Raw genomic sequence first — 17,609 nt, 5'->3', positions numbered from 1 at the left:
TGTTGCTAGTGGCCAGGGAGAACAGCCTGGCTGGCTCCATATCAAAAAGAGCAGTGTGATTTATCTCCAGGCCCAGGGCAGGTTAGGGCACTGTTCCACTAGCCAGTTCTTGTCTAAATCCAAAACACATGGGCTTTTCAGACACAGCCTCCTCCCGTGAAGAAGGAAAGTGTGTGTGTGTGTGTGTGTGTGTGTGTGTGTGTGTGTGTGTGTGTGTGTGTGTGTGTGTGTGTGTGTGTGTGTGTGTGTGTGTGTGTGTGTGTGTGTGTGTGTGTGTGTGTGTGTGTGTGTGTGTGTGTATACCCTCACCCTTGTGGGTGAGGGGCATCTCAAATTATTGGTGAATATACAGTAGCACAGTCAGGACTGTTTCTCGTATGGCTCAAATGTCTGCATAACACAGTAGCCATGACCCTGCTTCACTCCCAATACCAGAGAGAGACAGAGTGAGAGAGAGAGAGCACACACAGGGAGAGCAGATAACTGATAACATATCAACTGATAACAGATTACGGTCAGTGGAGAGAGAGAGAGAGAGAGGGAGAGAGAGAGGAAGTGTCTGATGTGAGTGGGAGTACATGTTCATTGTATTCTTGTAGTAATAAGTAGGATAATGAGGGTGAGGGAAATCAGATAAAGAGAGCATATAGAGACCCATTTGCAGTTAACACAAGGGGAAAGAAACTGTGTGTGTGTTTGTGTGTGCGCGTGCGTGCGTGCGTGCGTGCGTGCGTGCGTGCGTGTGCGCGCACGCCCGAGGGCGAAGAGGCACTGCTGAGTGAGCTAAAGCAAGCAAGTCGCTGTGCCGCGTGTTCCAATGCCATTAATTAGTTTGACGGGGCTCACCCGCCGAGGTGAACTCGAGGAAAACGAGCACTCCTTTTTCAATTGGACTGTTTTTTTAAATTGGACTGTAACATGTATTCCCTCCAAACTGGCCTAGATCTGGGCCTCAACCTGCATGGGTTGTGGACTCCCTGACTGAATGAGCTCATTGTGGACTTCCTAAGTGGTTGACGTCCGCATGCAGCATGTGAAGATCAGAAGCCGCCACATGTTCTCTGCGTTGACCCTCAGACTGAGCACCCTTCTCTAGTCTACTCCCTGTACACCTACACCTGCATGGCCATGCACAGCTCCAACTAAAGCCTCCTTTATATGTCAACAACACAGAAGAGCTGATGGTGGACTACAGGAAGAAAGGCAGAGAGGGCCAGTGACGCCAGTGACGCCACACTCCCATCTACATAGAGGGAGCTGCAGGTGGTGAAAAAGCCACATGTACGTCCTCAGGTGACAAGACATTCGGCATGGGCCCCAAGGTCCTGCAGAAATTCTACAGAGGGACCACGAGAGCATTCACTGTACTTCAACCGTGAGGCAATGAAAAACAGCCATTCGCCTAATCTCTGACAACGATGAGTCTACCTGGAGGCTAGGCGACGGACTGCATGGTACCACAACATCAACAACCTCTCTCTTTAAGCCAGTGAGCAAATCAGTTGCTCATTAACTTCAGGACAATGGGAGGTAACCTGGGATGGGAGGCTGCTCCCCCTTCAATCTATAGTGTAAATTGACGGAGTAGCTGTGGAGAGGGTCCTGGGAGTGACCATCACTCAGGTCCTCATATTATGGATGAATCACATCACTGCTGTGTTTTCTGACAGCTATGGAAAGCACCAAGTTCCACTCGCCATGTTCCCCAGGTTCACATTAGAATTATTTTAAACTGGTTGCATAACCTATCACAGCAATATTGTTCAAGGCCGCAAAGCACTGTGGTCATACTGTGAAGCCTCTGCCTCAGCAGAACAGACAGACATTAGGGACAACGACGGCTACGGCAGTCCGCTCCAGCTAGCGGAAATGGATCAGTGCTCGATACATAAACCTGCTTGCCGTCGCAGCCCTTTCTACTACGGCAGAACCTACACTTACACGTAGTGTCTACAACGCCATGTCATAACCATGTTTATTGAAATTATAGCTGTCATACATTTACACCGATTGCTCCATCACCTCTCTTATGCTGTACGTGTAATGTGTTGGCATACTCTGAATGAAGAAATAACACTAATACCATATGTCATATTAACCATGTTTATTAAAACGGTTTTAGAATAACACAAATTGCTCCAGCACCTTCCTCTTTCCACTGCTGATCATGTCCAGCGCATGTATAAAGAATTAAGCAATATCGGCAAGTTAGCTGACGCGCGACGGGGTGTTTATGTTTGACACATGCTGCATAGACGCGTCACCATGGGAACCAATGTCGCCGTCGCCGACAGCTGTTTGCTTAACGATTTTGACAGCTACGGCGATTGTGTCATAGCCGCCGTACTTCCGCGTAGCGGAGCCGTCCTGAAAACAGTAGTTGCTTAAAGTCCCTAATATCATCAATGAATGACTTGAACCACCCAGCACAGGCACTTTTCTATCTTCTCCTCTCCAGCCAAACAACACATAAGCATTGCTACTTGGACTTCCTATGCCACTAGATTGATGATGAACAGCCAGTAAGGTCTAATGCCTCAAGTCCTGGGTTAATCTGTTAATATGAATTGTATATTTGATAGATGTTGTGTTTTATTGTGCTTTAGTGTGTTGTTGTTTGTCCTCGATATTTGATGTTTTAGTGTAGTGATGTCAGTCTGTAGAACACATGACTGTCCTCTGTAACATTTTACCGTCCGTAGCACATAATACGTGAGTTCAACTTCATTCACTTTATGACAAACTTGAACTCGACAGACACGAGAGAGAGAGAGAGACAGATTTAGATGAACACAGATGTGAGACAGGAGTAGACGGAGAGATGGCAGCGAATCAGTCGGAGTGAAAGACAGGAGAGGGTACAGCTGGCACAGAGCCACTGAGGGCTGTAATCAATCATTATGCGCCTCTCGTCCCCCCCTTCTCTGCCCCCTCTCTCTCTCTCTCTCTCTCTCTCTCTCTCTGCCCCCACTCTCTCTCTCTGCCCCCACTCTCTCTCTCTCTCTCTCTCTCTCTGCCCCCACTCTCTCTCTCTCTCTCTCTGCCCCCACTCTCTCTCTCTCTCTCTCTCTCTCTCTCTCTCTCTCTCTCTCTCTCTCCATTCCACTCACAATATCTGTCTGTTTATCTTCATTGCTTGCTGAGAGTGAGAGTCGGTCAGCCAGGCATTACACACAGTAGTACTTGCTTTAGCCAGTCATTATTATAACATGACCACAACTACAGTAGCTACTGCTGAGAGGGAATAGTTTAAGAAGAGCAACTTTTAAGGTACAGTAAGATAAATATGCAGTTTGGATAATAATGACAAGACACAAGTCTAAATATGTTTTTTTGTTTTAACGTTAAACTCACCTTGGTTGCTGGATGTTTTACATTTAGACCTTTGCAACAGGATGATTTTTAGAGACTTGTTCAAGTGCAGCTTCCTTATGTAAAATTGGGTCATGGATATGATTTTTAATGCTTCACATTAAATTATGGATATTTTGTATACCTTCTGAATTAATGTTTGAGAAAGAATAATATTTACAATTTGTAGTTTTTCCACATATACATTTTGTGTTGATGGATAATAATTAGGTTGTCCTCGACTAAAGAAATTCGACTAATTGTCAGGAATTTGTAATTGAAAAGGAACCGAACAAAAGTAAATTTTACTCTTATGAACCTGTACACAAGTCGTAACAAATAAAGAACCTACAAACCTGAACATCTGTAAAATGATGTTATAATCATGTACAAACCAACATTTCCAGGTTGAGAACTGAACATTCTAATGTTGATTTCACAATGGCTACTTGATAGTATAAGTTATAGACTTAATGACGTTATAGAAAAAGCAGCAACAAAGAAAGACTAATCAACGAATGACCTATCAACTAACTAATCAGAACCAAAGGAGGTGCTAGCCCCTGTAATATTATCACGGTAATAAGCAATGGGATCAAAAATCTATCTATTCCAATCCTTTAAATTCTGTATCTGGGGTGTTGAAACAGTGATGCAGAGGCTACAAGGGGTTGTTGCCAATCAATAATTAACTGAGAATGTGTTGTTAACAATCAATTACCCTGTATGGCAATTTGTTTTAAGGCAACATAAATGCACACAATTATCTTCAAACTAATCATTGAATTGTACTACCAAAACTGTTCATTTATGTTCTGTCCAATTCTAAGTAGTAGAGATAATCAGGATTCCATTGGATACCTGTACTCAAATAATATGCTAGTCTTGGTTAGATCATCCATCTAGTGGAATTTCTTATGTTATGCCTCTAAATGTTGTTCCTTGATATTGACCTTTACAAGGGTTCCGCTGTGGCCTTACAAGACAGTGTTTTTGTTGTTATTGGCAGTGACTTTTAAGCTAAGCCAAAGTATTGCCATGTCAGTGAGTCTGTCTGGAGGAAGACGGAACAAACCTCTTGAACCCGGTATCAAGGTCAACCTGATAAACAAGCTTGCCGGGAAGTTTGGGGTTTGGGTCTGTGCTTTTGTGCGCCTACATACCGATGTCTGTGTGCTGTCTATTCATTCCTGAATAGACAGTGATTTCTTATAATTGTGCCAAAATTCATCAGGGCCGTGTGCGTGCATGTGTGCGTGCGTGCGTGCGTGCGTGCATGAGTGTGTGGCTGTGTGCGTGCGTGCGTGCGTGCGTGCGTGCGTGCGTGCGTGCGCGTGTAAGTGTATAGTACGCGTTATGCATTGTGTGACTGCCAACAATCAATGTTGCGTTGCCTTGGTACCACCAGCATCCTCAGCCAATGTCCATTTGTCTGTCCCCCTCGCTCCAATGTCTATTGTTTGTCTCTGTCTGTCCACCTCACTCTAATGAATTATTGTCGGAGGGGCTGTGACTTTTAGAGTAATCAGAGGGAGCAGTTTAGTTTTCTTTCAGAAAACATATTTATAAGGAATTGTGATTTTAGGAAATTTTAAGGAAAGTGAAAGGTCTGTAAGGTCTGTATGTACTGTAAGTCCATTCAGTGAAAACAAGTCTAGTTAATTCATCAATTAGCTAAAGTGTGTGTGTGTGTGTGTGTGTGTGTGTGTGTGTGTGTGTGTGTGTGTGTGTGTGTGTGTGTGTGTGTGTGTGTGTGTGTGTGTGTGTGTGTGTGTGTGTGTGTGTGTGTGTGTGTCAGCACACATATATGAGCAGTTATCTGACTGACTGACTGACTACACGCTTGTGGACAGGCAACAAACACACTGAGTTTTTAGAGTAGCAAAAGAAGAGCATACTAGGTGTCATTGATTTACACTAGCAGCAACAGTAATACTTCTCCTGTTGTCAGTGTTGGCTGGGAATGGTGAGGTGTCTGGTGGGGCGTGGAGGTGGTGGTGGAGGGGAGGTGCAGCTGATGAGAAGGGAGACACCATTCACTTGTCACAAGGTCACATACCATCCTTATCAGTCCCGTTCTCTCTTCCTCTTCACAGACGAGCTGTTACACACAATGCAGACAAAATACACTGTGGAAGAAGTATACTCACAGTTTGTACTTAAGTAAAAGTGCCGATACCGCAATGTAGAAATACACTGTTACAAGTAAAGGCTCTGTATTAAAAATTGACTTGAGTAAAAGTACAAAAGTATTTGAATTAAAATACAGTAAAAGTACTCCTTTTATACAGTTACAGTTTCCAAATGATTTGAAAATAGCAGATCTACTAGCTCACGGTGCATCGCTTTTGTGTGAGGTAGAGCGACTATTTACAAATAGCCTAAGTATGCATATATACTGTACTGTAGCTGAAGTGGTTGAAGGGATAGTTCACCCTGTAAACGATCTAGCCAGTGTGGTTTCTGGTCTAGAGGGGCAGGTGCCGGCTAAAACAGCCGGTGGATCCTATTGGTTCACCGATCGGAGAGCCCGCCCCCTCCTTAGAGTATATATGAATAGAGACGGCACCCGGAGGAAACCCTGAGGCGAAATGGACATAGTGGCCGAATTTGGTATTGCAGCGCTGGGCCAAACTCATGAACGCGCTTGTCCGTTGACTATCATTGTGCACGTTCATGATGACACGTGAACGCTGTTTCATGCGCGAACGCCGCTGTTTCATACGTGAACGCGTGCAATGATAGTCAATGGCCAGCGCGTTCATGAGTTTGGGGCAAATCCATCCCAGAATGCACTCTGTTCCTGAGTGAAATCGCCTCATGCGCTTTTGAGCAACTTAATGCAAGTGGATTGGAGGAGATATCCGGTGCCGTCTCTATTCATATATACTCTAAGGTCCCCTCCCCTCCCCTCCCCTCCCCTCCCCGGTAGAAAACAGCGGAGTCACCAACACTGATGTGACCAAATTTGGAGCGACGCCCCTCTGCACTGTTATTGGGTAGCGAAATTCAAGTTGACTCCCACTTCCTTTGGCAGATTTTCCAATAGGTTTCCTCAGGCTTTTCTTTTTGAGCCGAATGCGGACGAAAATAAAAGCCTGGCTACCGAGGCTACCCTCAAAATGACTTTTATTCTATTATTATATCGATTAACCACAACATGAAGCCTTGAATTAATGGAGACACAGTGTATGAAGCAGTAACCGGTAGGAGACGCAAAGAGTATTTGAGTCTCCTACCGGATACACTGCTGGTTAATGATTGGCTCAGGAATGCGATAAAAACAAATAGATCATGGTGTGGGTAATCGATAGAAAATAAGTAATTTTTCGGGTGAATCATCCCCTTAATGTAGCCTATGTTTTGTAATAATAATCAAAATCTAGAAAGTTACTTTATAGACTTTGATTATTATTACAGCTGTTAGAACAGCCTAAATTCAAGACTCTATACTGTACATGTAGTTTTCAAATAGTTGCAGTGCAGTAAAAAGTACAATATGTTCCTCTGAGCTGTATTACACAAACTACCATCATAGAAGACGAAGATACAGAACAACTTGTAGCTATAGATGGCATATCGTATAGGAGAGGAAAGAACATTGTTTTAATTGCTTCCTTTGTGTTTACGAGTCACGACAGCATGGATGGCATTGTTGTTTGTGTCTGTGGACAGTCAGATATGGCATCAGTATAAGATGCAGTCACTACCAGGAAACTGTAAAGCTGTGTAGTTCAGATCAGGCCCAGATTAACAATGGAACTTCAGCGTCAGGGCCCGCAGCTTGCAGGGCCCTGTGCGGGTCTATTTCAAATAGGTACAGCTGTTGCTTCCGTCGAAACCGCGAACGCAAAAAGTGTCATTCTTGATTATGTTACGTGCATGCACGCGAATCACATGCATGCAAAAGGGCCTTTTGATTTGGTGTAGCGCCAGGGCCCTCGGGAGGGGTTGATTTGGTGTAGCGCCAGGGCCCTCGGGAGGGGTTGATTTGGTGTAGCGCCAGGGCCCTCGGGAGGGGTTGATTTGGTGTAGCGCCAGGGCCCTCGGGAGGGGTTGATTTGGTGTAGCGCCAGGGCCCTCGGGAGGGGTTGATTTGGTGTAGCGCCAGGGCCCTCGGGAGGGGTTGATTTGGTGTAGCGCCAGGGCCCCCGGGAGGGGTTGATTTGGTGTAGCTCCAGGGCCCTCGGGAGGGGTTGATTTGGTGTAGCGCCAGGGCCCTCGGAAGGGGTTGATTTGGTGTAGCGCCAGGGCCCTCGGGAGGGGTTGATTTGGTGTAGCGCCAGGGCCCTCGGGAGGGGTTGATTTGGTGTAGCGCCAGGGCCCTCGGGAGGGGTTGATTTGGTGTAGCGCCAGGGCCCTCGGGAGGGGTTGGTGGTGATTTGGTGTTGCTCCAGGGCCCTCGGGAGGGGTTGGTGGTGATTTGGTGTAGCTCCAGGGCCCTCGGGAGGGGTTGATTCGGCACTGGTTCAGAATCTTCAGATCATAATAGACTGAATTCCAAGAAGGGTTCGGTCAGAGAAGGGCTTTGGAAGAGCTCAGCTGATATCTTTGCTACAGCATACTGACATTCCAGTGGACAAAAAAGAGGATTTTCAACTATTTGACCAGTGCCTCAAAACATTTTTTGGTTGCGCCCCCTTCCTATAGTTTTCATTCTTCCTTTGATTATGTTGTTATTGAATCACAATACGCTTCACTCCCTCTCTGTCTCTGTCCCTCTATGCTCAGGCAATGGGTTCAACAGTCCAGGGCAATGGTTCTCAAAGTGGGGTCCAGGTAGGGTGACCAGATCCAAACTGTTCAGTTCAGGGACAGTATATCTTGTGTGGGACAAGTGGGATGGGGTTCGCAACATACCTGTATTACTTAAGTTGCTATTTAATGCCTTTATGTCATATTCCCACTAATGCACTTTTTCTGACTTTGCTACTTTGAATGTCATGAATTCTCTGTCTCTAGTGCCCTGTCCTTAGATCTCAGTCTTGTATTGAATGTTGTTGTTGTGTGTATTTTTTACTATGATCTGGCTGCAAACCAATTTCCCGCAAGGGACAATAAAGCTAACCTTGAACCTTGAACCTTGAATATTCGACCATATGCCTAATATTGCCTAGCATTTTGTGATTAAACTGCTCTGGCATCTCATATTTTCTTTATAGATGATAATTTTGGTCATGGGTGGTATGGCCCGATTTGGTGCCTTAGCCTATTTTAACAGGCTTAAAAGCACATCTTGCATGACAAGAGACAATATGAGCGTTACAACAGAAAGCCAACTATTATAGGACTAACTATTAGGGCATTTGAACACTGATGCCTGTCAGTCACAATGTGGGACAGGGTCTCAATTTGTGGGACGCCTGAAAAGTCTTGGAAATGAGGGACTGTCCCACACAAAGAGGGACATTTGGTCACCCTAGGTCCAGGAACCCCCAGAGGTCCTCAGGGAGGTTCCAGGGGGTCCCCAGCTAAATTTCTTTATACATCATCACACTCATTTTAACTACTTTATCCACACTTTATACGTTGGCTATTAAGAAATAGCAGATATTCAAGCTCTCAGAAATGTGATTTATTTTTTAAATGCAACGCCTCGTGCTGCAAGGCGTTGTGAGCTTGTATATCGACTATTTTCGGCAAAGAGGTTTGGTCTAAAGGGGGAAAGGAGAACACTAAGTACAGAGTGAAAGGTCAAGTTTATGTATTAAGTGGTTAAATGTCTGAAAACACACATTAACATGAATCCAATGATGACCAAGTGCTGTCAAACAATTAATGAAACTATATGGAATCTATGAAAATTAAACTAAGAGGTCCTTAATTGGCCTGAAAAAAACATTGAAGACTAAGAGCCCTGCTCTGAGTTCACAGGGAATCAGGTCTGCAGTGTGGCTGCGTCACATAGGGCCGTTTACCGCCATGAAGTCATTCATCATCGCTTATGGAGTTTAGAAACAAATTGACTGATTGAATACTTTATTAGGCAAAAATGAAAACAGCACTGCGGTACAGTAACTAAAAACACAACCATGGGTCATCACCGAGAGCAGAAATACAACCCGTTTCAGTGTTAAGCTATCGCCATCAAGTGGAAGTTTTCAGTTATGCTGCAGCTGTCAAAATCAGCTGTAATTTCTTCTTCACTTAAACCCTATATAATTAGTTTACCGGAGTCCCTCAGGGGTCTACAATAGGCCTCCTCCTTTTTCCCTCTACACACCCTAAATACTTTGCCGCAAATAGCCGATGTACAGTAATGCCAATGTATAGGTACATCAGGTACATGTTTCTGTTACATCAAACAATGACCTTCCCTTTATTTCAACGTGTTAGGAGTTGTTGGCTTTCCGTCATAGCAATGTACCAACTTTACCAAGCAGCCAACTCATTGAGAACTCTGTCATAGCCTGTATATCAGTGGTTTTCAACCTTTTCAGGCCGCGACCCCCCAAAATAATCACATGTTGTGAACTGGGGACCCCCCCTAACCTGACTCCGCCAGATGGGGCAGCAGAGAGTACACTGGGTTCCCCCCTCCTGCTCCCATCTGGGAACTCTCAGGCAGACTTGATGCCCGGGCACAAAACGGCCTGGCCAATCAGCGGCAGCTAGAGGCGGGATCAAGGCAGCACTGTGTATGCCGGAGCATCTGCTGCCCCATCTGGCGGCAGATAAATATTGTGAAAATCGCCGATCTACAAGCTCACAACGCCTATTGTTTTTTTTTTTGCCTCATTTCCATATTATTTGACAATGCTGTGCCTGCCAACTGCTCCAATGAATGTGTCTATGTGTCTGTGTGTCTGTGTGTCTATGTGTCTCTGTGTCTCAGTCTGTGTCTCAGTCTATGTGTCTGTGTCTATGTGTCTCTGTGTCTATGTGTCTCTGTGTCTCTGTGTCTGTGTGTCTCTGTGTCTGTGTGTCTGTGTATCTATGTGTCTGTGTGTCTATGTGTCTGTGTGTCTCTGTGTCTGCGTATCTCTGTTTCTAGCTGCAATACCGCTGGATGACCTAAAGTGTCACTGTTGAGCAGCCTAACACACGCACACACACACACACACACACACACACACACACACACACACACACACACACACATTTGTGCTAGGACCATGGACATTTCATCCCACCTTTAAGAGGGTTAGACGAGGCTATTCTCTCTCTTTTTTATCTCCTTTTCTTCCCTCTGTTCCTATCTCCACCAAGGCTACAGCTACACACATGTAGTTATTTACAGAGCAGTCATGCACCTCGGCTCGTTTCCACTGAACTATGAATCTATTTATAGTGCGTGTGCGTGTGTGCGTGTGTGCGTGTGTGTGCGTGTGTGTGTGTGTGTGTGTGTGCGTGCGCAGAAACTACATTCTGGTAGATTGCCAGTCCACATAAAGTATGTATCTTTAGTTCCACAGCATGTCCTCATGATCGCAGTTCATTTGCAAAAGGACATAATGGCCAAAGAGACAAAGGATTATGTTTTGGTTAGAAGAGGCCATTTGGGAGCAATGTTGGACCGCAACAAATAGAGAAGAGGGAACGGAACATTGTATTGCTTTTAGTGTGTTTCCAGTGTGCTCACTCATTGATACAGTGTACACAGTGTACATACAGTACACCTTGTACTGTATGTCTTTTAACCTGTTAAATAGATAGAGCACATTGCTTGGCTATTCAAAAATAGATCTACAAGCGTGGCATGAAGTATCGTATTTGGTTTTAATAGCTCAAAATAGGGATGTTAGGGAAAAAACTAAAAGTTAATGTGCTTAATTGAAGTCTTTGAAGCAATGCCTGGGTTTTGAGTTCCGAGGAAGAATCTAGGGAGTTGAAATGATGTTGAGAAATGGAGAAGTCAGGTGTGTGTGTGCGTGCGTGCGTGCGTGTGTGCGTGCGTGCGTGCGTGTGCGTGCGTGCACGTGCGTGTGCGTGTGCGCGCCCGTCCATTCATGGATTGGCAGTGAGAGAAAAGTTGGCCCAATTCTGGATATGGCTTCACAGATGTGAACTGTTGGGAGTTGCTTGTCAGGTGTTTTTGAATATAAGATCAAAAGGTGCAGACAACTGATGAAAAGCAATAACTCACCAAGTGTTTCCAATATGTAATCAGATAAATCTGTGTTTTCAAAGTACCGTATACAATGAAGAATGAGGCAGCTTCTTTCTCCAGTTGCATAAAAGTGAATACGAAAGACTTTGAATGACATCATATTGTTGACTCATCATATTGTAGTGTTCCAGACGGGTGAGACTTAATTCCCAGCATGCCACGAGGCACACCCAAATCCTAACAGGAATGACATCATACCACCAGTCATTCAATTTATTTGAGTGATCCCTGTCAGTCAATAATAATAATGTGGGAACACAACCTAACAAGAATCAGAAAGGGTCACATGAGTAACTGCCGGTTCAGGGCTTTGTCACTATTCGCCAATGGGGGGGGGAGGGGGGGGGGGGGTGTGTGTGTGTGTGTGTGTGTGTGTGTGTGTGTGTGTGTGTGTGTGCTTGTTTGTGTGTTTGTATGCGTGTGTGTGTGTGTGCGTGTGTGTGTGTGTGTGTGTGTGTGCGCGTGTACGCGCCCGTCCATTCATGGATTGGCAGTGTGTGTGTGTGTGTGTGTGTGCGCGCACATGCGGAGGGAGACCTGGCCCGACGGCTCTGAGTCTGCCTACTTTCCCTACAAGAACTCCCTCTACACAGCTGATTCAAATTAATGAGCAATGACTCTTAATTGACACTTGCTCTTCTCCTGTGTCATTCTTACTGGCTGCTGTTGCTGTGACACCTGACTTTCTGCATGGGTATGAGTGTGGGCCAAGGGGCCAGTGAGGCTATTCAACGTTGAAGCTCTGGGCCCTAGTGGTAGGAGGAGGGACTACAGGCGGACCCGTGGATTCATGACCGGGAAACCCCGTGCAGCTTGGCTTTAACATTGAGCGCTCGGTTGCACTTCCGCATTTGACCACCAAAATTTGGTGGTCAAATGCGGAAGTAGACGTTCTGAGACGGTACTTCCGGCAGTCTTCCGGGTGCTTCAAAACGCCACTGAGCAACTTCCACTGACATGAATAGCTGGGGGGGGCGGAGCTTCGCGCCAGTTCAGTCTCTATCCTTTTATATACTCTATGGTGTGGGCACATATACTCGCGAAGAAGCGGCAAGAAAGCGCCTAGTCCAGGCGTCTCTTCCTGGTTTTTAGACACAGCTGGTGGATGGAAATGACGCTCGCTCGTGGCTGCAACTTGACGCTTCAGCAAAGCGTTTCCCTTTTTTCGCTACAAGTTGAAGCCGCGAGCGAGCGTAATTTCCATCCACCAGCGTTTTGTGCGGCGAAGGTATGCTCACTTCTTCTTAAGTGACTTCGGCACTTGATAATGAGCATTGATCATTGATTTGCATCAGCTGTGTGGAGAGAGATCTTCTAGGGTAAGTAGGCAGACTAATATATGACCGTTGTTTATTTCTGTCAGGTTGTGTTCCCACATTATTGTTGACCCGACATTATTTGATTCCTCAAATGAATTGAACGACTGACATCAGGAAGTGATGCCCATAAACACACGCACCCCTGCAGGTTTCCTATGGAATTTCTGCATTTTAAATGATGATAATAATCTTTGTAGCAAACAACTTTTACCACTTTTACTTGTGATATCAACACAAGATCATCTTTACAAATCAAAACTCTTTCATGATTTTGGAACCACACAAGGATATAAGTAAGTAGCCTTGCCAAGCCATGAGGCCCATAGAGGGAGGAGCCTATCTCCTGTTTCTGTAGCGTGAGGCAGCTTGATGTACAAGTACACCCCCTGGACATGACGCTAGTATGTCGCAGGGACTTACCCCCAATCCAACCCTTGATGCTGAGTGCCAAGCAGGGAGGCACTGGGTCCCATTTTAGAGTCTTTGGTATGACCCGGCCGGGGATCGAACCCCAACCTCCCAGTCTCAGGGCGGACACTCTAACCACAAGGCCACTGAGCTGGATCTACAGTATATATATTTTTGCAATGGTAGGTCGCAGATTTCTATGGAAACCTGCAAAACATGTACCTCCACCGCTCCGTTAGTCCATCGTGCCTCGTGACATCACGCCTCGTGACACGTCACAACACCATATATGGCTGTCAGTCCATCACGCCTCGTGACATGCTCCAAATATGAAGATCACTGACCTCATCAAACCCTGGATAACCATATATGGAGAAGACTGGATCATCACATAGATCTGCATATATGGAGCCAACCAGCATATCTACATCTGAAAATTAAGGGCCGGCCCGTCTGCAATCAGCGCCAGCCGCGCCTCGTTGAGAAGGTAGTATAAAAAGCTCACTCACTCTGTGTGCGGCGTCAGCTGGTTCACCGAGGGCTAACAGAGGCACGCCTCACAGAGACACGTCGGGTGGTAAGAAATTCTATTCCCCTCTAAACGCAACCATACTTGTTGGAAAGTTCGCATCCTCATTGCTGCTCTCTCTAATAGGCTATCAGGATCGGAGCTGGGCACAGAGAGTCTGGGTGGAGGAGAGGCGGAGGAGGAAACGACGCATCTCCATAATTCCCCGCTGCCGAGAGAGAGAGAGAGCGCAGGGAAACCCCGTAACTCCGGAGGCCCGCACCCGCGCTAAAGGTCATAAGAGAAACCTTTTCATTGTTACCGAGCACCTTTCAAGACCAGAAGACACCCTTGAGGCAGGACTTCACTAAGGCTAAATAATTCCCCACCTGGCTGGATAGGAGAGTGGTTAACTGGATAGGAGAGTGGTTAACTGGATAGGAGAGTGGTTAACTGCACTGGGTTATGGAAGGAAAGGCTAGAGTTAAATACCACACCCGACCGATACTTTACCTGTTGGAACCCTGTGGAAAGAAACGCTAAATACTATGTAATTGAAGACCTGTAGGAGAGAAAAACCCTATTCTAAGAACTATTTGGAGTCTTATTTGGACTGGAGCCTACTCTAAAACCCTACCTGTACTTACATACCTCTGCCACCGGAGCCACTGTCCACCGTAGAACCTAGAAGAGAAAGAAACAAAGGCCATTGTTATTATTTGTCTGTCGCTGCCGCCCCGCCAGTGTGGTCCCAGGCCAGCGACAATCACACACAGACTGTTTCACTTGCCTGATTAAAGACTAGTCAACGTCTCTCACCCCACAGACTGACACCCAGGAGGAACAAGAATGAACTGTTCAGTGACTGTTTGTCTCCACCAGGCCGAAGGCATGGGGAGAGAGTATGTTTTACACTCCGTCCGTGTGTGTGTGTGTGCGTCCGTCCTTCCTTCCGTCCGTCTGTTACCAGCTAATCTCCGGCACCGTTGGCCCGATCCATGCCAAACTTTGCACACACACTCCCTGGTGCCAACGACGAACCTCTGCCCCAAATATTCCTCAACGGCCTGTTATAGCGCCACCATGAGGCCCATTTAGGCAAAACACATTTCTGTAGATTACTCGTACACATATTATCCATACATCACACAATTCGGTATACACTATCTCCATAGTCATGTGATCAACACAGATCTGCACCATTTCCCATCTTCCTTCCTGATTGGCTAAGATTCGCTTCCAAAGCTCACATGATTGGTCCGTTTCGAACAAAATGCCACAAATCACAAACACAGTGTGCAATTTCCGTGAAATTATACACGCACATTTCCACTAGGCTGAGGACGACATGACACAATTTATTTTCCAAACCAGCCTCATGGTGGCACTATAACCGATTTCTGCAAAACACATTGTTTACAATAGTCGCACAGATTTCATCCAAATCTCATGCAAATCGGTATACATGATCTCTGTAGTCATGTGATCAAGACGAGTCTGTTTGATTTCTCAGATTCTACACTGATTGGCTAAGATTGCCTTCCAAAGTCTTCAGGAGTGGCCCGTTTTGTAAAAAATGCTTTTTTTATATTGTTTTAATGATGACGATAACTGTGGGGAGAGGGATAAATAAAATGGAAAAAAATTGTATGTTCAAACTAAACTTAAATTGTTGAAACCTGCTACCAATAAACATATATTTAAAAAAAATAATAATAACAAAATATCAGATCTACAAGCCCCAAAGATGGGTCCCGCCATGGCCCCCGAGCCCAAAGACGGATCCCGATCCACTGTTTGGGAAACAGTGGGCTAAATGGTCCTCAGCTAGATCCCGTCCCGAGACTCCACAATATTCTTTTTAAACATTGGAGATGCTAACTTGCTAAGTGAAGCTCTGTGCAGCTGCTCATCCACTGGTTCACCTTCATCTTTCCACTCCTCAACTCTCCTGCCCAGATTCTACCCAAAGAGAGAGAGAGAGATGATATTTAACTCTCAAATAAAACCATCCTGATGGCATGAAAGGAGTCTATCTGCATAGTCTCGCGTTGCCAGACTGTCAGAGTCTGTCCTCTTTTTTTCCAAATGCTTCCGGCATACAGTCTGGAGCAACGGAAGCTCTATCATGAGTAAAATATAAAGCGGAAGTGGAGACTACTATCTGCAAAATGCTCTATAACACTTGTACCCTCCCCTATAACTTGTTAGAACTTGTTAGAACACCCCAGGTTACATTTTAGAACCTTGGGGCGTTCCACACAGAACACTGCCTCTGTGCATTTCAATCAGGAGATTGCGGTTCACCTGTATGTTTTTTAGAATACGGCAGCAGGTGTTTGAGTAGGGTCAAAAGGACAAACACCACCCCAGTAATGGATTGTTTGTGACAGTGAGGGTTCAAGGAGGAGTTTTTTCCCCACCTGCGTCTTTCAGAGCCCTGAACGAGGACATGGACGAAAAATCGAAACAAAAGAACAATAAATAATTTAATAAAAGCACATTAATCTGTAAATCACCAGTGTTTGGCTCACACTGTTACTTGCACTAAATACCCCCCCCCCCCCCCCCCAGCCCCCCAGCCCCAAAACAAAATCTGCTAAGAGGTTTTTTAACGACGGTTAGAGTGCGTGTCTATCTTATTTCTTATCTACAGTATCTCTTTTTTTATTGTTTCATCCAGTGCTATCTCCATTTATTATCTTGTGTATATTCGGTTGCTGTTAAGCACGGTCTTGCGGAACATGCCCTGCTGCTTGCACCTGTACGAGTGAGAGAATGAGTGAGTGACAAATAAGCTCCTCTCGATTGTTGACTCTTCTTGAGATTTCCTGATTACTTTTAAGGCACGGTCATGGCCCTGGGCCCAAAATGACCTTTTTTGAAGACATTAACCCCTCGCGAGCCTGTGCGTTGTATTGATTTTGACAGAAAATTTGGATTTAGTTTTAGTCATAGGCTTTGGAATACACTTAGTTTTTAGTCACATTTTAGTCATCTGAAATGTTTTACCTTTAGTCTAGTTTTTGTTAACTAAATGCATATGATTTTAGTCAACTAATTCTAGTTAATTTAGTCGACGAAATTGGCGGTGCCTTGATGGTGTCATAATGGCAGATTTTACACTTGGTGGCATGCTGAAAATAGCGTCGCGCTACAACCGCGCTCATCCAGAATTCTATCCTCAGAGATGCTATGAGTGATCTGACTCTGTATTTCCTCAACACAATGAAGAAAATTGTTGCAAAAAACAAACAAACATGTTTATATCACTCCTAAACATTTTGCCAAACACAATCACACACACTCCTATCCTCCTGGTGGAGACCTGTGCCCAGAAGGGCACTTTTTCTAGTTTTCTTTGAATTCTACTGCATTTCTTTTGGCCTGAACGTAAGTTGTGAAAGAAAAATAACAGACACTGCGCGTGTCAATCGTGAACCTTCCTTACTGCCTGGTTGATTGTATCAGACCTTCACAAATATATATATATTCTTAAAGGGAACTACAGTTATGTAGAGTCTATTGCCTGAATGTGCAGGCCTCATATAGTTGGACATTTCCAAGTTTACCACAAGAAAATTGCACTAGAATGGCCTAAGTTGTAAATACCAGTGGTAAACTCGGCAAAGGCCATGATACAGAGTTTACGAGTTGTGGTGCATCACTCCGGCACATGGTTTAAATACAACTGGAAAACACAAATGTACAGGGTTAATAACCTAACCAGAATTAAAATGTAGTTGTAGCTGATTCCATATGCTCATGTTGTTTTGACCATTTTACCTGTCTTTTAATGTTGGAAATAGTATTAACTTATTATTATTGTCTCCACCAGGCCGAAGGCATGGGGAGAGAGTATGTTTTGCACTCCGTCCGTGTGTGTGTGTGCGTCCGTCCGTCCTTCCTTCCT

The 17,609-nt window shown here is 45.1% G+C and overlaps 1 protein-coding gene across 1 annotated transcript in view; it reads left to right on the top strand.

The window, feature by feature from the left end:
- The first annotated feature begins 12,709 nt into the window (after positions 1-12,709).
- rasgrp3 (RAS guanyl releasing protein 3 (calcium and DAG-regulated)) overlaps positions 12,710-17,609 on the top strand; it is a 59,313-nt gene continuing 54,413 nt past the window's right edge. Inside the window, exon 1 of the mRNA XM_079512397.1 lies at positions 12,710-12,780. The gene's annotated coding sequence lies outside the window, so the exon portion shown is untranslated. The remainder of the gene's footprint in view (positions 12,781-17,609) is intronic.

Source organism: Electrona antarctica, assembly GCF_951216825.1.
Source record: "Electrona antarctica genome assembly, chromosome: 10".
Classification (NCBI taxonomy): domain Eukaryota; kingdom Metazoa; phylum Chordata; class Actinopteri; order Myctophiformes; family Myctophidae; genus Electrona; species Electrona antarctica.
This window is presented reverse-complemented; position numbering and strand designations above follow the sequence as displayed.